We start from the raw sequence: 25360 nt of genomic DNA, 5'->3' as shown, positions 1-25360 counted from the left end.
GTTTCTTTTTTTCTTTTTTTAGTTTCTGAAACAGAAGGACCAGCCAATATTTAGAGGCTACAAAACAAATCAGACTAATGTAATCTGGGGCGGGGCGCCTAAAGGGTTTCAGGGTTGACCACTGCTTCCAGAAGCAGGGCCCTCCCAGGAGGAAAGAAAGGGCACATCCCGGCCTCAGGCATCACCGCAGGAAAGACGCTGGGCCGAGAGGCCAGTGGCCGGGCGGGGGGTGGGGGGGGGAGGAGGTCCAGGACTGAACCCCAGCCCCATGCTTTTTGGCACTCGGGCTGCTGAGTGCCCTGCCCACGGCTAAGGCAGAGGGAGAAGAGGAAGGTGCTGGGGGTCCAGAAGCAGAGGTGCTTTCTCGCTGAACGCGTCATGGGGAGCAGCTCAGACTGTCCTCGAGGATGACAAAGAGAGGCCACATGTGCCGAGTAGGTACTGGTGCGGCTCTGGACAGCCTGGCCGATCTGGCCCAGTGTAGACGCCTGCCACATGCCAGGCACTGCCTGGAACATCGTGGGCGGGGGCGGGGGGCTCTGGCTCTGACGACCCCATCCTGGGCAGCCACCCTGCAGCAGGTCGCAGCCAAGCAGGAGCGGGTCTGCTCGGAGGGAGTCAGACAAAGACACAGAAGAGAGCAGAGACAGAGAGACCCAGAAAGAGAACACAGAGAAAGACACAGACGGAGACGGCTTCATGGCCTAGGTTTCTAAGGAATTCCCTTCCTTACGCCCGACTGTCTGCTTACACCACCCAGGGAGAGCATCGGTTCTTTTTAAACAAAGGCACCTCGATTAAACCCTAAATTAGAACTGAGGAATCTGACCAGTGACGTGGAGTCAGGGTGGGGGTCACTGGGGCATCCCCGTGTGGTGGGAAGCCTGGGCACTCGGGGCGGCGGGGGGTGGGGGGGCGCTGGGGTTTGTTCCGAAGAGCGAGTATGAGGTTTCACACACCTCCAACTACAGGAGCCTAATCACGGGTCCCCGGGCCGCACTCTGGAGCCATCTCTCCCCCCACCCCCGCCAGGCCAGTCCAGGCGTCCCTCGCTGCTCCCAGCCAGTGACCAAGCACAGAGGGGACACTGAGGGAGGGGGATGGGTGCAGGGGCTCAAAAGGTTAGACGATAAAGCTCCCGGTTTGAAGATAAATGAAAGTCCTGGGGATGCCACGTACAGCACGGAACCGTAGTTAACAATACTGTATTGTACCCTTGAAAGTGGCTGGAAGAGATCTGTGACCATGTATGGTAAAGAATGTTAACTCACTGTGGTGACCATTTTCCAAAAGATACACGTACCACATATTATGCTGTTACACGTCAATTACATCTCCATTTAAAGAATTAGAAATAAAGCACTACTATTACTACTAGAGAACAGTGAGGTGCGACCCCCGGCGGTGGACCGCTGACCTCTCGCAGGAGGTGAAGCTGGGCTGAACCAGCAGGCCCCAGGCGGCCCTGAGGCTCTGATCCTGTCCTGGTAAGAAATCAAAAAAAGCCTTGAGCTCTGGCCCTTCGCAGAAGTGTGCCCCCCCACCCCCACCCCAAACCATCCGAACCGCGGCTCTCAGTCCACAGAGCCGCCTCCCCAGGAGTCAGGCTGGCCGGACGCCCCGTCCATTCCCCTCCTCCCCTCAGTAAGTCTTGCGGTGATTGGACATGGGAATGTCGTCCAACCACTAAGCCGTGTGTCTCGCCCACACACTGTCTTACCACCTACTCATGGAGGAATCCTTTGTCAAGACCAGCATCCCTGATCTTCATAAAAACAGTTAAATTCTGGTTATCTCAGCAATACTCCGGTGACCTACGTCATAAACAATGTGAGCCTAGAATGTTTTCCCACGGACGACACAGAAGGTACCACTCGTCAGATAACTCAGCACAGCCTGCTCTGGACCATCGTGTCCACGTGTGGCCACCGAACAGCCTTGCTCACGGAGAATACGTAATTCCACCCAAAGACCCCACGAGAGGGAGGAGCTCAGGTCAAGCATGGCACAGTCATACGACGGTGTACCGCACGGGCGTCATGATTATGTGGAGGACAGGTTTTTATTGACAGGGGAAATGCCCAGGTCACTCTCCCTTAAGTGGGAAGGTTAGGAAAAATCCCGTCTCTTAACAAAAGAACACATGCGGACTCTGTAAGGGTATTGGGGTGAGAGGAGGGACTCCTTGCATCTGGTCAACCCTCTAAGGGCTCCAAAAACAGCTAAGTCCACCCTAAACCCTCAGTATAAACACCGCGCGGAGGGCCCATTGCTTACCACCCAGCAGTGTTTCCCAGCCTGGCTCCTGATAAGCTTCAGCCCGAGGCTCAGGAACTGGGAGGCCCACCCTCATACCCCCTCATCCCGGGTCCATGCTGTGGCGGGAGGAGGAGACATGACTGTGTAACTGGAGTCGCCTTTCGAAGGAGTGGGACCAACACGGCTTCCGTGTTTCCCTGGCTGGGCTGGGAAGCTGGGATCTGCCCGTTGACCACGCACCCCCGGGGTTCCGATGCTACTGGCCTAGCACACACCCCACCAGCAGTGTGGGAGAACCCAGATGGCCCCCCGCCACGGCTCGCCGGCTTCAGGACAGGTGACCGAGCAGAGAAGTGTCCGTGAGGGGCGGGGGCGTCCATGGCGGGTTTCTTCTCCTGTAACGCCCCATGTTTGGGTGTTCCCTCTTTATTCCGATTCCTGGCCAACTATTTGTTTCTTGCCAGGTTTGTATCAACTCAGCACAATAAACACCAGTAATCTCACTGATGGCATAAATTAGGAATGTCCTTCCATGCCGCCTCCCCAGAGCAGACAGACAATTCTGGGGGGGAGTGGGCGCCGAGGCAGCATCTGTAAACATTTACGGGGCACCTCTGTGCAGTTCAGTCCTGAGAAGCGTGTGAGCTGACGCCCCCGCCCCTGCAGGTGCGTAAACAGCTCCAGGCAGCCGCGAGAGGCATCCCGGCATGGCAAACTCCGGCACTGCCCACGGCTCTCAGGCTTTGTCACCTTTAACAATTAACATCTCATTTCGGACACTTAACATTCGCCTTTCAAGGGCTGGAAAACGTGTTATCTGCCAGATGATTTAGGTAGTCGCCTGGCAAACTTGACGTCTTCAAAAGTGATAAAGTCCGCGTCAGATCAAGTGGTGTCTGAATTATCGCAAATTCTGAAACTAGCCCAGCATCAGGAGATTGGCCTGGCAAGAATCATCCCCGATGTGTAACCCAGAAGCCGTGTCTAGGAGATTCTGGTAGGAGGACTTGGCTGCTCCTGGACACATTATGCCCTTCTGGCAACCAAACGTTTTCCTGATGTTTCACCCAACGGAAAGCAAAAGGGCATTCTCCAAGTAGCTTTCAACTTTACACCAGACAGATCCAAGTTCCTTCGCTTCTACGGCCAAAACCGGCTCAGAGGGGCGCCTGGGGCTCAGTCCGTTAAGTGTCTGCCTTCGGCTCAGGTCATGACTCCGGGTCCTGGGATCGAGCCCCGCATCGGGCTCCCTGCTCAGAGGGGAGCCTGCTTCTCCCTCTCCCACTCCCTCTGCTTGAGTTCTCTCTCTGTCAAATAAATAAATAAAATATTTTTTAAAGAGAAAAAATAAAACAGGCTCAGGAATGCCGCCGCCGTTTACATGCAGAGACTGAACCGCCAATAGCATTTATGCTCGTTCCGTGACCAAGGAATTAGGAGAGGTTAGCAGGGACTTCACTGGGGCAGGCAAGCAGGCAGGTTTCAAGCCAAGGTCACAAAACAACAGGCTTGGGTGGGCCTCTGAGATGTGGGCCCGTGCGTCCAGATTGGCTCCTGCGAAGAGTCTGGGTGGTGTCAGGTCGGGATAATTAGAGGGAATGTCCAACCCAGTCTCGAGGCCAGGAAAGGCAGGTGTCGGCAGACTGGTTTCCCAGCCGCCTCGGCCTTTCGGCCTGTTATTTGGCCCGGAGTCATCGGCCCCCACCTGCACCACGTGCTCAACCTCTTACTCATCACAGAAACGCACAGGAAGCCAAACAGCAGCACCTGGACACACCCGCCGGGACGCCCATGAAAGAGCACTTCACATGGGCGAACACACACGGAAGCGGCAGGCACGGGGGTGAGCCCTCACCGGAGACGGCCCCTACCTGAGCGAGTCCTTTTGCAGTTCACACCCCATCTCATTCCACGGGGGCTCCGAGGAGGAGCGTCTTCAGCTCTGAGGGGCCTGGGCCGCAACGCTCCTGCACTCGAGCCTAGGTCTTTCCGGCAACGCCGCTGCACGGAGAAAACACCAGGATAAGTGGCAGGAAAACGGCCGTTCTCTCCCTGAACCCCTGGACTTCACTTCTCTTTGTAAAATACTTGTGTGATCTCTAGTTGTGTCTGTGCCCCCTCCCCAGACGTGGCCGTCTGGAACACTGCTATTTCGTTAAAATGTAACATCCCAGGGGCGCCTGGGTGTCTCAGTCTGTGAAGCAGCCGGCTCTTGGTCTCGGCTCAGGTCATGGTCTCGGGGTCGTGGGATCAAACCCCCGCCTTGGGTTCTGTGCTCAGCATGAGATGAGATGCAGCACAGAGATGCATGTTTTCAGAGACTCCCAGACACTTCCGAAGCAGGTCATCATCACGCCAGGACAATCTGGGGAGTGAAGGCATGGGATTAAGGGTTAAGCCGGGACACAGCTCACGGAGGGACCAACGTGCCCAAGCTGAGATGTCGGGTCACCCTGTGGCAGATCACACTGCTGGAGACACTCGGGAGAAGCGTCAGAGGACCGGCCTCGGCTGACCCCCAGCATGGTGACTCACACCCATCGTAAACATCGGGAGACAGTTTATGGCAGGCTGAGCATGAAGACGCGAAGACCAGACATCAGAGTACCGTCCTCGCTCCCATGCACGCAGTCATCACCCGGTGCACAAGCCGCCTCCTCCCACAGCCTTATTCTCTGAAGGGTCAGCATCTGTCACCATCCTTTTTGTCATAAAACTGTTTCTACAAAGAATCGGAAGCAGCCACAAATGTTAGTCATCTTTCATCCCTGTAAGCTGGCACTCTTCCGGGCCCTCTTGTCGGCCACGTGTCTACTCTCCATTCTGCCTGTCTTCCTCCGTAAGGGGGGGCCTGGTGTGGCCCACCTGGAATAAAGCCCCTCCCAGCCTCTACGTCCAGGTTCAGGTCAATGCGATGAAGGCAGAGCTCCTGTGCTCCTGCCAGGAGATGTTCTTCGAGGCCTAGTTTTCCTCGTGGCTGGAACGTGAACCTCAGAGCCAGCCCTCCAGGAGCCCTCACGGGCGTGAAGTGGCCTTGGGCATGGAAGCCACGCCTGGCCAACAGTGGGCTAAGAAGGAACCGAGTTCCCCGAACTGAGAGGCGCCATTTCTCCGTGGACGTGAGCTTTCCAGGCTTCTTGACTCTGAGGGAGAGAACCGTGCTGCTGAGTTGGAGCTCTTCTCCTGCGGGGAAGGTAGTTCTAACAGACTTGGAAGTTTGCCTTCCCCCCTCCTCTCTCAGCCGACGTTGGGGAGAAATACAGAAGATCAGGGGGTGGTCAGGGGAGGAGATCGGGGAGGGTGACGTGCCTTAGGAAGTCTTCCTGTATTTCCTTTTGGTTGGAGGCATCCGTCATTTATCATTTTTTGGGCATCTTTTATGCAAGAGTGACAACTAGAGACGGAAGCACTTGACAACCGTAAGGCTTTCCCAAATACGCCTCACTCGTTTTTCTTCACGGCTTAGCAAATTCCCTGTGCAGGGCAGTTACCATTAGCATGCAAATGGGGAAGGGAACACAGGCCAGAGACGCAACTCGTCCAACCTCACTGGGGTCGGCATGCGTGGCAACCCCCCCGCCATCCACCCTGGAGCACACGAGACGCCCCTGTTTGAAGGAGACAGTGTCCAGCGTCTCCTTCTCCCCCATCTCCAGCGATGCCCGCCCATGGCCATGTCCCCCAGGGGGTGGCTGGCGTGGTCACACCAAGCGTGTCATCCCCTTAGACGACCCCACCCCTGAAGCTGCAACTCTGACTGCACATTGTCGGAATGGCCTCTCTGGGCACAGGCTCCCAGCGGGCCCCTCCCCACGCTCACTCAACAGTGTGGCAGTTCCTCAAAATATTGCAGATGGAACCGCCGTTCGACCCGCCTCTGGGTGCATAGCCGAGAGCATGGAAAGCGAGGTCCCAAGGAGTGACGTGGCCACCTGTGCTCACATGGCATCACTGACAGCCGCCAAGGGGGGAGCAAGTGAGTGTCCGCTGCTGGACGAGGGGACCTGCACAACGTGGTCAGGCACAACTTCCAAAGAAGGCCGTCCTGCCGCCTCCGACATGAATGAATCTTGAGAGCATTGCACGATGCGAAAGAGTCCAGACACAAAGTGGCAAAGGGTCCAGGAGTCCACTTACAGGAATTTGTCCCATTTAGAGACAGAGGGTACAGGGTGGGCAACGGGGGCCGAGGGACGGAGAAGGGAAGTTAGTGTCTCCTGGGGAAACTTAGGGAGTTTCAGTTTGGGAAGTTGAGAAAGTTCTGGAGAGGGTGCTGGTGATGGCTGCACACGGTGTGAACGTCCTTGCTGTGCTGAATTGCACACTTAAAAGTGGCTAAGTTGGTAAATTTTATATTACATGTATTTTACCGCAATAAAAAACAACAACCCTAAACTCATGTCTTCCCCGTCCAGTCTTGCTCCGTGCTGACATTTCTGATGCTGCTGGAGGGCACCGCCGTGCTCCTGGTGGCTCAGGCCAGAGGTCAGCTATCCCAGACTCGCCCTCACTCTCCCGTATCAAGCGGGTCACCAGGCCCCCACGTGGCACCTTGCCACGCCGTGGCCACCATCACTATCCGTCTGTCCTGGGTCCGGCTTCCGTTGCTCCTCACCCAGACCACACGAGACCCTCCTCTGGTCTCCGGCCCCTGTGTGGCTCCAGCCCATCGGCCACACGCACGTCTGTGAGGAGCTCCCCAACGCTGACCGTATTCTCCCAGCTCACAGTCCCCCGCAGCTGGGGGGTGCCCTGGGGCTCCGGCCCCCGCAGCTCTCCCTCTCAATGCACCGCCCTCGGCCATCTCCACGCCCAGCACCTGCTCTGCCTTCTTCCAGAATGTCATTTCTCTCCCATCGTCTCCCTACCTCCTGAAAGCATCATTGATCCAGAGACCGTCCCGGGGGCTCCGTGTTACCCTCCCTAATGGGAGAGCCCGCTGAGCCATCCTGCCCGCCTCCCTCGGCGTGTGATCTCCACTGCCCTCTGCGGAGCGAGGCTTCCGGGGTGGGGGCTGAGTCTTGCCCCTCGGGTCCCCCCACCTGGAACATAAGCTGTTGAAGAAGCAGGGGGTGGAGACCGGAGGGCAGCCGACCCTCGTTGCTATTCTCTTGCTTGTAGGTTATAGACCAACTCTGCAAACCTAAGGGCCACAGCATGGGCCGGAGTTCCCTCACAAGGATGACTCTCTCTTGTGTGACTTTAAAGAAATTTACTAGCTTCAGAGACCTAACATCTTAAAACTTAAAAGCCAATCTTGATAATAGTGTTAAGAAAGCACATTAATTTATAAGCCACGGGTGGTGGTTGGACGACAAGAATCAAACTTAAAAGACCTCTGGGCCGTGCTCGTCTGGAAAAGTTAAAAGTGGATGATGTCGTCGGTATATTCGCGAGCATTTAAGAAGCCTCTGTTGAGCGGCTGGTGAGGGCAGCGGCCCAGGCTGCAGAGCACAGGCTCCTCACTCGTGCGCGGAAGGCCCCAGGGAAGGAAAACGGCCTTTGCTCTTCCTGCAAGTGTCTGCTGGGTCCCCAGCGTCCTTCTAGGAGTCTGGGCGTCACTTGCCGGCGGGGAAGGGGAGGTCCTTGCTCACCAGCAAGGTGTTCATGGAGGCAGTAGGACAGTTAGAATGAGGTTCCTTAAACCTCTGGGGATGAGCACAGGGGGTACTGGTGACGTGAAGGACAACCGAAGCCAGGGGAGCGCGTAGAGGGGCAGGGAGGAGGCCCCGCGGAGGGCAGACGGGGGCGCTGGAAGGAGCAGCGAGGGAGGCTGCGGCAGAACGGCGGGACGGTGTTGGGACACAACCCAGGGCAGGACAGCGTGGGGTCTGACCAGTGCTTCCAAAGCCCCCCCTGCCTGCTTTGTGCAAAATAGAGGGTCAAGGAGAGCTCAGGAGGGCTGACGGTGACCAGGGAGAATCTGGAAGAAAGAGCCGGCCTTGTTGACTGGTTTGACCGGCGTGGTGAGGGAAATGCGCCATGAAGGCTGGTCTCCAGGCAAGCCACTGCGCACAGGGGTGTGGAAACCTACGGAAGGTACGGATCTGGGGAGAACTGCAGCCTGGGAAGAGGTCTGGGCGCTTGAGGTGCAGACGGCCCGGCCTAGTGAGGGGAGGCTGGAGTCCAGGCCGGGTGCGGGCGACACGACCGGGCCACAGGGGAGAGCAGACCCTGCGCAGGAAGGGAGTGTGGCCGTGCTGGTGGTCCTGCTGGTGAGGCGCTCCTCCAGGGACTGGGGCAAAGGGGCGGGACGCCAGCTCGAGTCACAAAGGCCACAGGGAAGATGAGGCATTCCAGGGGACGGGAGCCGGCCCACACGGTGAGGCGGGAAGACCCTCCGTGGCACGAACAAGAGGAATTCTGGCAGGGCCAGCGGAGGGCAGGGTGGGGAGCAAGGTCGCAGAGACCCAGGCAGCCGGAGCCCCCGCTGCACCCAAGTCCTTGCTGCTTGTTTTTTATGTGACCATAGAAAATGGTGCATCTGTTTCCTTCTTATTTAAAGATCTCTCCTCCTCTGTTCGACTCCTAAAGGACTCAAGGCGACGGCACACAGACACGCAGACACGCACCCCCAGGAGCTCCGGTGCGTGTGAGGCTGGAGAGCTCCGTGAGGACGCCTGCCCGTGCTGGGGGGACGGCCGAGGCCCGGCTCTGCGCTTGGAGCTCCCACTTCTGGTCCCGGCTCCGCCACACGCCGTGGGCCCGTGCTTCAGAGTCCCCTCTGTGGATGGGGGAACGGTGGCCTACACCCCAGACTCCAGATGGAGTGAAAGGGTCCACAGAAGCATGCGACACTGCCGGGAGCACAGCGTGGAACTCATTTCAGCGATTTTCATGACCCTGAGGAATCACTTCTTTTCTAACCAATAATCTATGTTCTCTCTTTGTGCACTTTCCACCACCTGCACACGTCGGTGGGTGTGACATTAAGATTCTGAAAGGAACCAGAACCGGGTGTCTCCCCGGTTCCGGAAGACAGGCCGTGTCCCTGCGCGCCCCACACCGCCGGGCATGAGTCCAGGGACCCGACGCGGGCAGCCGGTGCGGGACGGTGAAGGCCTGGTCTCCCTCAGCTTCCAGCTGGGGCCTCCCATCCACACACCGCCCCCAAGACGGGCAAGCCCTTGCCTTCCTCCTCCCTAGAGTCTGATCCCCGAGAGCTGCTCCTTTCAGGCAGAGCAAGAACAATGGGATGAAGAGTGAAGGACCCTTCCAGCCACCGCAGCCGGCTTTCGCTCTGCAGAGGGCTCCCATCCCTCCGCCAGCCCGTCATGCTCTGTCGCTGCCGTCCACACAGCGCAGGAAGACTGTGTGGTTCTCGGTCTGGAAGGGTATGCGGTCCCTTGGCGATACTTTGCGGGAACGAGGCCACTGCCGCTGTGAAGGTTGTGAGCTGTTCTCACTCAGGACTCCTCACCATGTGCCAAGTCAACTTATACCAACGGTTTCATCAAGAAGCAGGCAGGAGAGTTCAGGGGCCTCGGGGGCTCTGCAAAGCCCAATGCGGACCCTTTTGCATGTCCAGGCGACCCCTCCACCAGGGACTCAATTACCCCAGAGACAGGTGAGGAAACAGAGGGGTCCTGGAAGCTCTGTCCCACCCTCTGGCTTCTGAGCCCTGGGCTCTCTCTGCCTCTCTCCCTCCTCAACTCAAGATGGAAAATGATGAATTTCCTCCTGAGATGCTGCGTCTGTCCCAGCCACCTGGGACCAGCCTCCCTGGGCAACTGTGCCCCCGTGGCTTGGATCACTTCCTCCCAACCGAGGCCAAGCACGCCCTGTGTCCTCGGGCCTCGTGCTTACCGACCTGAGGGACAAGCCCAGGTGGGTGGTGAGGAGGAAGGCCTGGCTTCCGTCCCTGTGCAGCAAAAGCCATTTCTGTCCTCTAGCCTGTCTCCCCATCTGCAGAGTGTCTCTTCCAAATGTTGTGTTCTGGGCTGTCATGATCTGAACGACAGTAACGCCAGGCCCCAGGAGAGGCTGATGGGGACAGTCCCTGTGGCCCAGCGATGACTCAGCTGGACACTGGTCGACGGCTCAATGCCCATCCTACTCTCACTGCTGTCTTTTCACATTTGGGGATGGACCCCACGTCTAGGGTTGAGTCCCTTCTTTGTCACTCATGATTGGTCAGGGATTCCAGATTAGACCCGTAGGCACGGGTATTGTCTAACAGCGATCCCGGCCGAGTCACTGAACGCATGAGAAGCTTGCGGAGGCCTCTAAGGACAGAAGGTGACGGAGAGACCCTGACAGGTATCCTCCAACGACAGGGATCCAGGCTGCGGGAGATGCCGCACTGGACGGCCAGTGGGGAGCAGACAGACTGGGTTCTGGGTGACAAGATGTGGCTTAGCTGCTTGAGAAGCCAACCCTGGACCCACTTGTGTCTGAACCCCGAGTTCTGCAGGCCCCCAAACTTCTGCCTGTTTAAGCCCGTCAAGCTCCTGTTCTGATGGGGCCTATAGTTTTATCTTCCTTCGAACTTCCCCCAGAGCTCGGCGCAGACGCCGCGGGATGCTCACACGCGAGGACGCTGAGCGTGCTCTTGCCACGTGAGTGGGCCCCCGTCAGCGCCCGTGGCGTGCCCGACGTGAGGCTGAGGCCTTCCGCCGCTGCTTCAGTTTGCCAGCGCGCCGTCCCCAAGCACCGCAGACCAAGGGGCCTTAAACCACAGAAATTCATCCTCTCACGTCTCACAGGAAGGGAGTCCGAGATCCAGGCGTGGGCAGGGCCGGCTCCTCCCGGGGCCGCTCTCCCCGGTGGGTGGACGCCATCTTCTCCCCGTGTCCTCACACGAGCGTCTCCCTGTGTGTCTGTGTCCCAATCTCTTCTTACAAGAACACCCGTCAGATTGGAACAGGCCCACCCTCCTGACCTCACTTTACCTGCATTACCTCTCTAAAGGCCCTGTCCCAACACGGTCAGTCTGAGGTCCTGGGTTAGGACTCAATATGTTCGGTTTGGAGGGACACATTCTGGCCCAGAGCAAGTGCTATGTCGTTTCAACCTGCCCAGAAACCCTGCAGAACCTTCAAGTTGGACTCCACAGGACTCCAAGGGGATGCCTCTTGCCCAAATTCCCACAGCCAGGAGTGGCCAAGCCAGGATTCCCAGACGCACCTCTTCCCTCCAAGTCCACAGCTGCCAAAGGCCACGTCCCAGAAGAACCCCAAAACCCGCCGAGTAAAGCGCTCTATGAGTTCTGTGTGCTCTGCCCCTTTTAAGGCGCAAAGGAAAACACGGCGAAACCTGGGAGTGGCCCTTCCCCCCGGACGGTCACAGTGCTGTTGGGGTGTTGATCTAATGCTCAGGGAATCACAGAAGCGTTCCTGGTCCTGTCCTGAAGCACATGCCTCTTCGTCGGGGAGATAATCCAACTGCTTCCCTCAAGAGAGCTTACGGACCCCACTCCACCTCTGGTGACAGCTGCTTGGCCAGGGCTGGACCTCTGTCCCAACTGCCACCTGCTGCCCCTCATGCTCTGGGAATAAGTCCCTGGCCTGACACCCGCTGGACACACCAGAGCCCTCCCCCAGCGTGAAACTTCATCATAGGGAGAGCCAGTTGTGACTACTCCCTCATGGCAAGGCAGGGACGTGGGAGGGGCAGGGGCAGCCAGTGGCCTCGTTTCCTGCCCCCACTTAAAGCAGGCAGTCTGAGTCAGGCCGAGCATAGGGAGAGGCGTAGTGAAGCCAGAGATGTGGGTGGAGAGAGAGCTCTTGCAATTCTGGACTTTACTCCTGTTGTCCCTGAAGGCACCTGTCCTCTACCTTTCTCGGAGTCGCACTTCCACAAACTCATCAAAAGTGCGGATCCTGACAGTGACGATGTTCTCCAGCAAGGGGACTGCCGTCTGCGGGATGCAGGACCTGGGTACCCAGCCCACGCTCAGAGGGGTTCATTCCAGGCTACCCGCTGGGCCGGGCCGTGGGCTGTCACGGTTAGAGACGGTGGGGCTCCCGGTACCAGGTCTTTCCCCGAGTATGGTCTTTGCTCCTGTTAAGGGGTTAGCTTGTGTCCCCCACAAAAAAAAAAAAAATTCATATGTCAAAGTCCAAACTCCCAAAACCTCAGAGTGTGACCTTATTTGGAAATGGGGCCATTGAAGACATGATTAGTCACCATGAGGTCATACCAGAGTGGGGGATTCCTAATGCAAAGTGACTGGTTGCTTACAAAAAGAATGCCGTATGAAGAGAAAGGGTCCACACAGAGGGAAGGCCATATGAAGACGTAGGGAGAACGCCATCTACGAGCCCAGGAGCGCCGGGAGCCGGGAGCGAAGCCTGCCACCACCTGCTCACGGACTTCCAGCTTCCAGAACTGGGAGGCCGTTTTAGGGTTTAGGGTTGATTTAGGGTGTTTCAGGCACTCTGCCTGTGGCAGTTTCTTAAGGTGGCCCTGGCAGACGTATGGCGCCCGTGCCCGGCCTCCCAGGTCTGGGGCCTGGGGTCTCGTTTAGGCTATGCCCTAAGAGGCCGGGGAGAATCTCTCCCACCGCTGCAGCGGGCGTCGGGGGGGAAGTAGCGCAGGACAGATAGATTTGAAGGAGCAGCAGGGGGGATGCTCCCAGGAAAGGAGGGAGCGTGAGTATCAACACAGGTGGGATGTCACAGACTGAGGCCCGAGGCTCTGGACACCTCAGGGGAAGGACAGCAGAAGTCACAAAAAGTATCAAAGAGGACAAAGTGAGGGAGTCCAGGCGGCTCAGCGAACTCTGCCCGTGTCATTCCCCTGCCTCCCGCGGCCTTGAGGCAGCGCCGGGGCAAAGCCTTCGAGTTCATAGCCAACAGTTGCAAGAAGGTCCCCCCGGCAGCCGACGCCCTCCCCCCACCCCCTGCACTCACTGTCGACTTGCAGGGCGGGGAGAGCAGAGCCGACTGTTTCTTTTCTCAGGGTCAGCCAAGTCTCATGACAAAAGGTGGTGTGACTTAGCAGGCTTTCCAGAGTGGCACAACCTTCCAGAGGGGGTGTTCCTGCTGTGCACCGGGTGACAGCCACGTTTCCAAAAACATTCTGTTTCCACACTTGGCTCACCAGAGGGGGGAGCATTGCACAACGGAAGCAGATAAGAACAAGCCGGTCTCTCTGAACACAGGGGCCACTGTGCCCACGAGGACTAACGACAGGGCAGTACCGGGAGATGTGGGCACGGGACACGCATTTTTTTTTTTTTAAGATTTTATTTATTTGACAGACAGAGAGACAGCCAGCAGGAGAGGGAACACAAGCAGGGGGAGTGGGACAGGAAGAAGCAGGCTCCCAGCAGAGCAGGGAGCCCAATGCGGGGCTCGATCCCAGGACTCTGGCATCACGCCCTGAGCCGAAGGCAGATGCTTAACGACTGAGCCACCCAGGCGCCCAGGGCACGCTTTTAAATTATCTGTACGTGTCCGGCGTCATGAAGACAGACGCCCACAGCCTGCAAGTCTTGCGGCACCCACCCTGTGCTTCGCAAGCAGTCACGAGAAGGGGCACTTGCTGAGGAAGAATGATTCACTGTTAGCTCTGCAAATAGCACTCAGAAAACAAGAAGCCTGGGACTCAGGAATCGCAGAGGGCCAGCACACCAGTGCGCTGGGCTGGCGTTTGTGGGCTTCGCGAGGAGACACTGGGAGACGGAGAAACTGCCACAGTGGGAAGAAAGGGGAATTTTGCAATATGGTCCAAAAAGGGTGCGCTCTCAAATAAATAACGTGCTTTCAACACCAACCCTGAGGAGGAAAGCTGCCTCCGTGCTTCGGTCCCCAACCTTTACCCCGCATGTAATGTGTCAATTTGCAGCAGCCGCGAGGAGTCACTGGCGCTATTAGCAAGGAATGGGCATTAACAAAGCTGTCACAGCAAACCCAGAAGCAGTAGCAGAATTAATTTTTCCTTTATTAATAATACCCTAATTTGCATGATTAATATGTCATGGTCGATAAACACAGGCAGCTACGAATAAAGTCACTGAACACAAATGCCACCTTCTGAGCAAAAAGAAAAAGACAAATAAATGAGTTGACACAGCTAGATGAGCAGGAGACTGTCGTTCCCCCCAAACAATGTTCGAAATGCTTGAAATGTCACCATTATGGGAGAACTGGTTGAGGAACACAGAGACAATCATTCCAGATGCTTCCGTGGAAGGATGAGCTCCAGGGTATTCTTGACTCTGGCAGGTTGCCACAGGACAAGGCTGATCCCTGCCAGCTCACTGGGCTCCTGCCTCACCTTGCCCTGCTTCCTGTGCCAGCCTCAGGCCATGGGGCAGAACATTCCAGGCCAAAGTGGTGCCACCATCAGCCCAGATCCACGTCTTCCTCCAGCTGCAAGCCTCAGCAATTTTTGGCCAGAACTGGGGAGCAGGGCTGTTGCCAAGGGCTGGAGTGGCTGCAGGGAGCAGAAGGGAAAGAGAAACCGAAATGACCCTAAAAGGGCCTCAGATGGGTTAGCCAGACCCTTTGTAGACACTGTCCCAGTGCCGGATGCACTGCGGGGAACTCGGGAGAAAGTCAGACGTGGGTGCAGACGATGCGCTGAAATCCTGGAGGGCAGAGCAGCCTCAGTGGGGAGCAGCCTGTGCAACAGAACTTTCTGCAACGATGGGAATGTTCTAGATCCGCAGTGTCCAGCCACTGACCACCCCACACGGACTGAGCACCCGAGCAGTGGCTAGGGCGATTCAGGGTCCATGGGGGCTGCACTGTCCATTTCACTCCATTTCAACGAACGTAAATCCAAAGTCACGTGTGGCCGATTGCCCCCATTCCCAACAGGGTCTGGACGGGCGCTCCTGAGCCAGGAATGAAGGCAGCCAGGGTCCCACAGCCCTTTCCCGGCCGCGACCTTGAGAGCGCGGTTCAGCTCTGGCCTTTGTCTGTGGCACGAGGGGAGGGGCTTAGCTGATCCCCGGCATCCACGTTCTGCACCCTCACTTCAACGGCTGAATGGACTGATCTGTTCGTATTCTGGCATTGCTCAAAATCTTCGAGGGGCCTCCACTACTCACCAGAAACTGCCCCCCGTGGGACTTGGGTCTTCGCAACCTGCCCCCCTTTTCCCCTGCGTCCCCTGCATCCACCACGAGATGCTGGCCACACCGGTGCCTCCTCTCACACCACATCCCCGTTGCCTCTCGTCACCCCCCCGTCCTGCTGGGAGACCCACCTGGAGTTGCAGCCGTGGCCTCCTCTAACCCACAGCGAGCCTGGCTCAGCCCCTGGCAGCGGCCTGTAACCCTGGCTTAGTTGTCCCTCGTTACTATTTATATGCCGTCCTGTTGCCACATCATGGCAGCGGTGAGATGGCGTGGCCGGGCTCCGGTGCGGGGGCGACCACAGGCAGCAACGGGAGACAGGGTTCGGGGGACCTGTCCTCCCCTCCGAGCAGACGTGGGGCCTCAGGAAGCTACCGGACCTCTTCGGCTCTGGGCTCCTCATCGGGACCTGAGGGTAGCCATGCCTTCCACTTGGGTTTGACGGGGGCCTCCTGCAAGCGGGGCCGGAGCTCCTTGCGCGGGCCAGTGCTCCGCAGATCCTCAGCCCGGGGGGCCTCCGCCTCACCCCCAAAGGATGGTCCCGCTCCTCTGCTCTCTGCCGGCTCACAGCAGAGGATGAAAAACTATTGCTGATTATGGGGGCGGGGACCCACAAGAAATAATACCACACACGGTTTTTATCTCAGCCGTATTTAGTGAACGGGAACGGGAACGAGCTCTGTGTGGAATGGCCTCTGCCTAACCAACTTCCTTTGCTCTTGTCAGCTTCCTCCTCAAAGAAAGAGGACAAGGAGGAGGAGGAAGAGAAGACGCACGGTGGAGTGAGACGTGCTGGAATCGTTCACATGTGCTCAAACCCACAGGACAGTGATGGGACAAGTGTGGTCCCCGATCCCTTCCCCAGCCCCCAGGCTCAAAACAGGGGTGTAATTTCTGCCACCTGTCGGAGCGAGCCGGCCACGGTCACAGCTCAGATACTGGCTGTCCGTAGCATCAGCACTGCACCCCACAAGGGTCCCGTCCCTCTTTGAGTTCTCTTGCTTCGTTTCTGTGAGCTGACCTGCAGGTGGCTTCCACTGACTCAGGGAGAGAAGTCCGCTCCTAGAGGGACTGAATCTACCATCACCGCGCGTCTCACTTCAACGGTGTCTGCTGCTGTCTCGCACAGCCCCGCGCGCCCCGCACCTGGGATCTGGGGCACACGATGCTGACTGAGGACCTTCACACGCGTCCTGCAGAAACCGGGGAGAGGCGGGTCCAGGTCGCTCGTTCTCTGCCTACATCGGAAGACATGAAGTCCAGAAACGAAACATAATGAGATGAAATTCTCCTATTTTCCTTATACCTCTCACAGGCTGGGTTTCTTTCTCATCGACGGCAGCTTTTCTTTGCCTTCACGATTCAGCCATGGGCTTGGTGTGCTGGCCATGGAGACGCCCACAGCCTCGCCCCAGCCCCATCTCCCGCTCCCCCGCCTCTCCCTTTTCCCAGCACCATCTTATAGAAACACATCACCAGCCACATATATGAGCTTATATTTGCTCATAGACATGTTTCATGAAGTTTTTTAAAAAAATAAGTGAAATCAATTTTATGTGTTATTTAACCCAGTATTTTCCAAAATAGTATCCTCTCAACATATAATAAGAAATCATATATTTGGATTACTTACAGGGTATTTTACATTATTTTTTTTCATGCTAAGTTTTTGAGATTCAGTGTGCACACTGGTTTGGGCTGGCCACATTTCAAGTGCCCAAAAGCCATGTATGGCTCCTGGCTACCATATTAGACACACAGCTCTAGTCCATTCGACTTGTTATGGACTGAATGTGTGTGTACCCCCAGCACCAAATTCATATGTTGAAGCCCTAACCCCAGTGTGATGCTACTAGAAGGTGGGGCCATTGGGAGGCAGCCACGTTTAGGTGAGGTCATGAGGGTGGGGCCTCATGATGGCATCAGTGTCCTTTTAACAAGAGCCACCAGAGAGCCCCCATGCTCTCCCTCTCTCCCTCCTCCCTCTCTTTTCCACATGAGGACACAGCAAGAAGGCAGCTGTCTGCAGGCCAGGAGAGAGCCCTCGCCAGAACCCCAGTGTGCTGGCACCGTAATCTCAGGCCTCCAGTCCCCAGAACTGGGAGGAACAAACACGTGTCCTGTAAGCAGCCCCATCGATGCTGTTCTGTGAGGGAGCCTGAGCTGACTGGGACACGGACACGGGGTCTGCAGGACCAATGCCCCCAGATGATGGGCAAAACAGAGATCTCCGTGGGGGGCCGGGGCAAGAGTGGCAAGAACGAGCACCGTGGGGAGCGTGCTACTCGTCATCGGGGCTCACGGCGCTCCTGAGTGAGTTCCCACATGTGTGTGGGGCATCGTGGGCAGAGAATAACATTCCCGGCTTCTATCATGCTCGAGGCTCACTGTTTAGGGGGGAAGACAGGACAATAACTCTACTTCACATCCTGCGTACTGTTTCACCCACTATGATTTGGGTGAAAAGTGACCAGAGGTCAACCAAGGACTACGTGAGTCACAGAGATGGCGATGGGCCCAGGGAAACCCAGTGGAAATGGAATGATCAAGGGACCCGGCAGAAGGAGCCCATTGCTTCTCTCCCCTACTATCGACAACCTAGGAGGCTGGATGTGGTGTTGCCCTTGGAAGGATTTACTGAGTCTGTGGTCACAGGTCATTCTGGGATCTGACGCTTCCTCCGACGGACGACCTCTACCACTGTCTCAGGCTGTCCCCGAGCCACATATTAATTCCTTCCCTGTATCTTCTGATGCCATGTGTTCCCCCTAATAAAACATAAAATAATTAAAGAAAAAATAAAGATGCAAGGCCCTGGAACCATCAAAAAATTAATTGCTCGGTTTTGACCTACGTGACAGAAAAGCCCCAAACTTCCTCAAGGTCAGCTTTAAGTGTGAAAAGGAAATCTAGAGAATTTAGAGAACATTTGCCTCAAATTATCATCAACAGCCGTCACAGCAGTGGCTCCTACAGACCAGGTTAAGTCACGTCAAGGGACTCCCATGCTTCCAGATTCATAAAAATATAAGAAAATTATTAACCAGAATAATTAGAAATGCCTGGCAGGGTCAAGGGCACCAGGAAACATCCTTGAGTAAAAAAATAGGACCCTGGGATTAATCTGAACATGATCTGAAATATCTGGTATCCAGTGTCTGTGTTTTTATTGGCTCGAGCACATGCACCCCCCCGGGAACAAGAGGAGTGAAATCGAGACACCCGGGCTAACCCTTACCTCCCTGGCAGGACTGGAAACCGTTCCTGACACTGCGGAGGAAGCAGGCCTAAGCCCGTTTGAGCACCAACACAAGAGTAAGTTGAGAGGAGGAAAAATATTGTCAATTGTGCAAAAGGTCTCCTGGAGACTCAGCCGACTACGACAGAGAAACGGCACTGAGGGTGTGAAACCAGCCAGGAGTGCCAGCCAAGAGGCTAAGCACAGAGGAATAATCTGGCACAGGACCGGGTGGGGCTGGAAGGACAAGCCAGGGTGTCCAGGGACGGCGCAGTCCCAGAAAACGCCAGCTGTGCTTGTCCGAGCAAAGCCCCCGCTGTCCCCAGCTGACAGCTGGACTGAGCTCCAGGGTCCAGCTCCAGCGCTTGGCCCGCGGCTGTGGGGCGGGCCATCTGCCTGCAGGTGGTGGGAAGCGTGTCCTGTGCCCTCATCGCCTGTTTCCGGATGTGAAGTGTCCTCTCCCTGCCCGAACCGCACGGTCTGTGGCTGTCTGTCTCCACAGCCCCTGGAGATTGACGCCCACCACGGGGCTCTGTGTGTGGTGCAGCTGCTCGCAGCTCGCAGCTCACGGAACCTCCCTTCAGCAGCACGGTGACGTGGGGAAGCCGGTGGGAAGGGCTTCGCTGGACCGTTGCTCTGCTCAGACCGCTCCCTGGCTGCATACTCCAGGGTCACTTCCAGGAACACGGGGAAAACCTCTCATTCCTGACTTGACCGAGCGCCTGCACACCAGTGAGTCCGCAGCGCCTCCCGGACGACGGGAGAGTGTCACTGCTATCACGCACATTTGTCCTTCTCTGTTTGGCCACCCGACACGTGAAACCCTCCTCAGCGTCTGGGAAATCCCCGGACTTGTGAGACCGTCTCTAAAGGCAGCCACAGGGGGTGGGGGTGTCCCACGCTCCCTTCCCAGCCCCCGTGCTGACAGGACGCACAACGCCAGCCAAGATGCATGCCCCCCTACTCGAAAGCCAGCGACTGCCAAGAGTGGGGACAGCTCAGACCCTTGGGGATGGACAGCAACACCCACTCCCTGTGGGCAGAGGGGGCGGCGGTGCTGTTGGTGGCCCCTGCTGTGGTTGGTGGTCCAGGCAGTGGGTGTGGGTCAGCTGCATGGGTGGTGGAGACCTCCTGGGGTCCATCCAAAGGTGCCCTGTCCCCTTGCATCATTCCCTCCAGGAAGCCCCGTGCCACCTGCGTTCTGTGAACTGGACATAGGTCTTTAAGAAGTTCCTTCTCTGCTTTGATGAACCAGAGTTGTTTTCTGTTGCTTACAGCGGGGAACCGTAATTGGTAAATCTGTCCTCCGTCGGCTCCAACACACGCTGTTTGCACATGACCATTGTTCTGTGCCGCCTAAAGGATGGGGGCCGTCCCTACACAAATGAGGGCACACGCTCACTTTACGTCTTCCCATTCGGGGGTGAGAGCAGAGCTGACCATCTGACATGTGATCAGTTACCATGAAGGCAGCATGTCACCGTCACCGTTGTGCTCTCATTCAAGATCCTCTTTTCTCCCAAAGGGGAAAGTGTTAGATACAAACGTCTCCTTGTAACCCCAGATACCCCAATGTTGCCGTCACGTCTGTGACCGTTGGACAGACACTGGGAGGCCCCCGAAGCCACCTGCCAGCACCATTTTGTCCATGGCTGTGTCCCTCCTTTCCCTTCCTGTTAACCTTAGCCCAGACCACCTCCAAAACCAGTGACGTCTCGGGGCACCTGGGTGGCTCAGTCGTTAAGCGTCTGCCTTTGGCTCAGGACGTGATCCCGGAGTTCTGGGATCGAGCCCCATGTCGGGCTCTTCCGCTGGGAGCCTGTTTCTTCCTCTCCCACTCCCCCTGCTTGTGTTCCCTCTCTCGCTGGCTGTCTCTCTCTGTCAAATAAATAAATAAAATCTTAAAAAAAAAGTGACTTCTCAAACTTAAACAAATGTCCTTATATTTAAAATATTTTACTCTTGGCCTCCCTTCTCTGCAGACTTCCAGATGAAGGAAATGATAAATCCCATGGTGCCCCGTGTAAGGCGTCCTGGCACCAACCCCGCGCTCTGCTGCCTTCCACCGGCTGTGGGCACAGGCGCGAGCAGCCACCCAGCCTCCTTACCCTTTGCAGGCTGCCTCGTCTTTCCCAAGCTCACCTGCCTGTGTGTGGGAGCACACTCTTCGGGGCTCAGGCACCCGTCACCCGCCAACGTCCTCCAGTTTGTCTTGTGCATTGAAGTGAGCTCAGGACAGAGACAGGGGAGGGGGTTGGATGGCCCCATCACCAACCGAGCCCATTCTTGGGATTGAAGCCAAACTGACAGAGGGAAGAAGATGAACCTTGCAAGGGGACCAAGACCCCATTCAAGTCCAGAAAGCTGACGATGTGGACTGGCTTGCCCGCCGGGAAGCAGAGCCGGTATCAGCGTCGGAGTGCTCCAGACACATGCACAGAAGTCTCTTTGGCCTCTCCTGGCAAAGGTGGGCTCTCCCACAACCCCTTGAACGTACTGATGTAGCCTTCCTCCCCACTGGACCATGAGCTGTTTGCTGTGAATCAGTCCTCTCGGCTGAAAGTCTGAGTAAGCATTGTAGCTGCTCCTTGTGGACCCTGGAACAGGGGTTTGCAGGTGGGGTGCACCTGGGGTCTTGGAAGAGTCACCGCGTTCCCCCTGCTCAGTGCTGTTCCATCGCAGTCCTCAACCACATGCCGACCAGCCCACATACCCTAAGTAAGACTAGATGCAGCCCCAGGGAGCTTCTCGGGGCGAGAGGAGCCCATGGAACAAGCATTGTGGAAACTTCCCAGATCTTGAAACAATGCCAAAGGTGGTTTAAAAACAGAAGGAAGGTGCTTTTTTCTAAAAATATGATGTTGAGGAAGACACAAAGCTTGTAAAATGATGAAATCTGTAAATAGGGCAGGCCCGGGGCTCCAGGAAACAGAGAACTGGACGATGGGAACCACAGGAGGTCCACCCGCACTCCCAGCCCGTGGACCCTAACGAGTCACCCTGCGTGCCTGTGGGTCACTCCCCAGCTTCTGGAATGGACATCGTGGAGGGCAAGCAAAGTCTCCTGGAGTCCTGCTCGGCATCGTGACCGGCAAAACCAGCAAAGTAATAGAACGAGCCCCAAAGCAGGGTGGGAAAATCTTGATTCAAGTCCTGCTGCGCAGCCTTGGGCAAATCCCTCCGCCTGTATCTTCAGCTCCATGTGCCTGTTTCCCAAGGTCAGTGTGTGGTTTAGCCAAGGAAGCTAAGGGGCCGAGCACCCTGCTGGGGGCGCTCGAGTAAAGCCGGGTGTGAGCCATCGCCCGTGCCTCACGCCAACGTGAGCGGCGCAGCTGATGCGGCCTGAGGACCGGCCGGGTGGAGCGGCCGGTCGGGTGAGAATGCGGTGTGTGCACGGGTGGGAGGACAGGAAGCGGCGGGCAGTGCGCTGGGGGTGCTGCTTGCTGAGCTCCCGGGACGGAGCGGGTTAGTGTCTGCGTCGTGGGAACATCAGAAGTCAGCCGCCTCAAGTCCCTCTGCACACAGGTGCGGTTCTTGCCCAGGCCAGAGAGTCTCGGTCCAGGAACGTGTGCACTCACATGCGTGTTGTGTGTGCGCACACATCCATGTGTGCCCTCGCACACAAACACTCGTGTGTGCGACGCATTCATACCTGTGCACACACGTTTGCATCTCCATGTGTGGACACATGTGTACCTGTGCACTTGTGTACGCATACACACTCGTGTGCATGTGTGACGTGCGTGTATTCCCACGTGCAATGATGCACCTGTGTGGACACACAATACACACGCACATGCATACACACATGTGCACAGACACGTGTCTTAGGACTCGCTGCAGATGGGAGACATCGCTGGTTTGGGGAGTAACACTGTGCATGCAAGTGGGGCAGAGAAAGAGAGTCACGGGCCCCCTGCCTGACCTGGAGTCAGTGGCCGGCCGGGAGAAGGTATTTCGAGATCGGTAACGGAGAGTCAGTACTGACTGAGGTGGCGTGATTCACCCAGCACTCGGGCCCGTCGCTCACAAGTCCTCGTCCAAGCGCAAGGCAGCCTGAGCCCGGCTGCCGTCCTGTTGTCCTGGCTACCTGCCCGCCCTGCGCCCTTTGCTCTCCGCTGACCCCGCAGGAGGCTGTAGGCACAGCTCCTCTTCCGGGGCCTGACCCCAGCTCCACCCCGCCGAGCAAGTGCTGGTTTCCTGCTGCTCCTCACACTCGGTCGTGGAGGCTAGCTCAGCCATTCGTGTGAACAGGTTGTGAGCTCCCTGCAGGCCAAGGCAACAGCTTGTCTCGTGAGCCTCTCCCCCAGGGCACGGGGCCGAAGGAGCATAGGGCAAACCCATGCTAACTCAATTAACGAAGAAAAGCAAAAGGTCGCACACAGGTTTCGCTCCAAGTCCTTCTGTATTAGAGTAAAACCTTTGTTTCGTGCCACTTCAAGTGTTGCTTTTTAAAAAATTGTCCTTTTGATAGATCTGAATGCAAATAGTGTCCCCCGCAGATGATACAGGATAAGGATAGGATCGACCCCGGACCACCTCCGTGTGGACCTCCTGTCCGGTGATCAGTAAATTTGCTGCACGGATTCCACCTCTGGAGTGTGGTTTGCTCGCACCTCTCACTGAACTCAGTCCCCTCGGAGCCACCCCCACCCACACATTAATAAAATGGAATTCGCGTCCTCAAAGGGACAGCCTATCGGGCGTGGAGATATTGACAAGAAATGCGCTACTAGAGAGTCAACGAGGGAGCTGAGGACAGAAATGCCGTAAAGAGATGCCAGCTCAGGGGCGGGTTCCGCGAGGGGCGTTCTGGGCAGGCCGGAGGGGGCGCAGGAAGACCCGGGTAGGCACACCTGAGCACCTGCAGGGAGAAGCGGTGGGCAGGCGGGATTCCCGTGAATCTCCAGTACAAATGTCCTTGGTCGCTGGTGTTGGGGGGCACCGGGGAGGGTGGGTGTCACAGCAGCAGAGGGTGTGGCTAGCACCAGAGCCTCTCTCAAGGACACATCCCGCCGGCAGGGGTCTCAGTGCAGGTGTGTCCTCTCGGCGGTGGGGCCCAAGGAAAGGCTGCACCTGCTGCCTTCTGGAGACATCTGGCATAGGTCATCTGACAGCTGAACACAGTGGTACCAGCTGGGAGACGCTGGATATTTGGTGACTCAGGTAACAGGCCTGGGTGTGGTATTTCACTGAAGAAAGGCTGCCTACATTTACTTTAAAAAGCGTAACTCCTCGGCTAAGGTATTTCTTAAGGGTAAATAATGGATCGGAACCTATGAAGGAGCACGAGGAAGTCTGAGGGATATTGTTGTCTTTCCCTCCCAAACAGACCGCTTCAAGTTCAAAGGTGTTTTCCACCGGTTTCCCCTCCTCTCCTCAAAGCGAGACCGGACTTTAAATCTGTGAATGTCAGTGAGGGCGGGGACGCCACCGTCGGTCCGGTGCCAAGACACAGGTCCCCAAGCAGAGCTTTCGGGAATCAATCAGTATTTTGTTTTCCTCAGTTAGGAAGAGAGTGTGCCTCTTTAAAACATGGGTGTTGCAACTCAGTCCCTGGCCTCTGGCGACACCCCAGCGGTCCCCACACATCGGCCCAAGTCTGCGCCCCCTCCAGCCAGGCGGCATTGAAGGTAAAGGCGTCTATTCGCTAATACATCCCTGGGCTTGAGCCCTGGGCCTGCAGACCATGGGGAAACAGAAGGAGGGAAACTCTCTCCCCGTTTTGTGGTCGAGCCGGTCCCACCTGACGCGTTGGGGGCGACACACCTCCAGGCTCCAGGGCCTAGTGGCCGTGTGCAGCCGGACGCATTGAGCACCTGCTTGTGCCAAGCACTGTGGGGAAGCCAGCGATGGTTACGACACACACTCCGCTTTCAAAGGGTTTCCAGTTTGCTGGTGCCCATTAATGAGCGCACGAGAATGAGGATGTGTGGCGGGACATCAGGAGAGGACCAGGCCATCTTCTTCCGAGCATCGCAGGAGGACCGCAGAGCTGAGGCTGGGCTCTCGCCTCGATTCTAGAAACATACCTCGCATCCACACAAACTAAATCTGAAATGTTTGCTGACAGCACTTGGTAACCTGGCCATACTTAATACCTCATGATGATTTTTTGATTCTTCACATGATTCCATGAAGGGCTCAGTAGGAGTGGGACCTGAGATGTTTCTGCACCCCTAAACACCTAACACAGTCTAGCCTGAAGAGGGCGCCCCAAACATTGGACGACCTCCATTACATAGGCATGGGCGCCCCTAAGGTCCAGGAAAAGGGAAGGCTGGGAGCAGGCAGCAAAATATATATTTTTGGATGAACATTTATATTTTCTTTAAAGATTTATTTGTTTGAGAGAGAGAGTGCAAGCACATGGTGGGGAGCAGAGACAGAATGTCAAGCAGACCCCCCACTCAGCGTGGATCCAGAGGCGGGGCTCGACCTGCCCACCCTGAGATCATGACCTGGGTGGAAACCAGGAGTCAGATGCCCAAGTGACTGAGCCCCCAGGCGCGCCAACGAACATTTTCACCCAAGGGTCTATGCTTCCCAAAACAGCGCTCAAGTTCACATGGCCCAAGACAACTGAAAAGGCAAAGGATGGGGAGTTCTTCCTAAAGGCCTACTACTCCGCATGTGCCCCCAGACCCGCAGCGCCAGCTCCGCCTGGGAATGGGCTGCAGGGCCGACTCTGGGCCTCCCAGGCCTGCGGGTTGGGCGTCTGCAGGTGGACGAGATCCCCGGGGGGCCAGAAGGGACGCTGAGGTTTGAACAGCCCCACTTTAAAGGACTTCAACTTACAGACCAGCCACCTTATCTTTAGGAAAAGAGGGGTGAGC

General features: G+C 56.7%; 1 long non-coding RNA gene across 1 annotated transcript; it reads right to left on the bottom strand.

Moving 5' to 3' along the window:
• Positions 1 to 2052: 2052 nt before the first annotated feature.
• LOC148110318 (uncharacterized) lies at positions 2053 to 13178 on the bottom strand. The gene is made up of 3 exons (XR_015723738.1): positions 13113 to 13178; positions 4131 to 4260; positions 2053 to 3566 (listed from the first exon to the last, which is right to left on the bottom strand). It is a non-coding gene; the product is annotated as an uncharacterized LOC148110318 (long non-coding RNA).
• Between the last annotated feature and the right edge of the window lie 12182 nt (positions 13179 to 25360).

This window comes from Ursus americanus, chromosome 3 (assembly GCF_024610735.1).
Source record: "Ursus americanus isolate L20-20 chromosome 3, mUrsAme1.1.p, whole genome shotgun sequence".
Lineage (NCBI taxonomy): Eukaryota > Metazoa > Chordata > Mammalia > Carnivora > Ursidae > Ursus > Ursus americanus.
The sequence above is the reverse complement of the archived record's forward strand: the minus strand, read 5'-3'. Positions and strand labels throughout refer to the sequence as shown.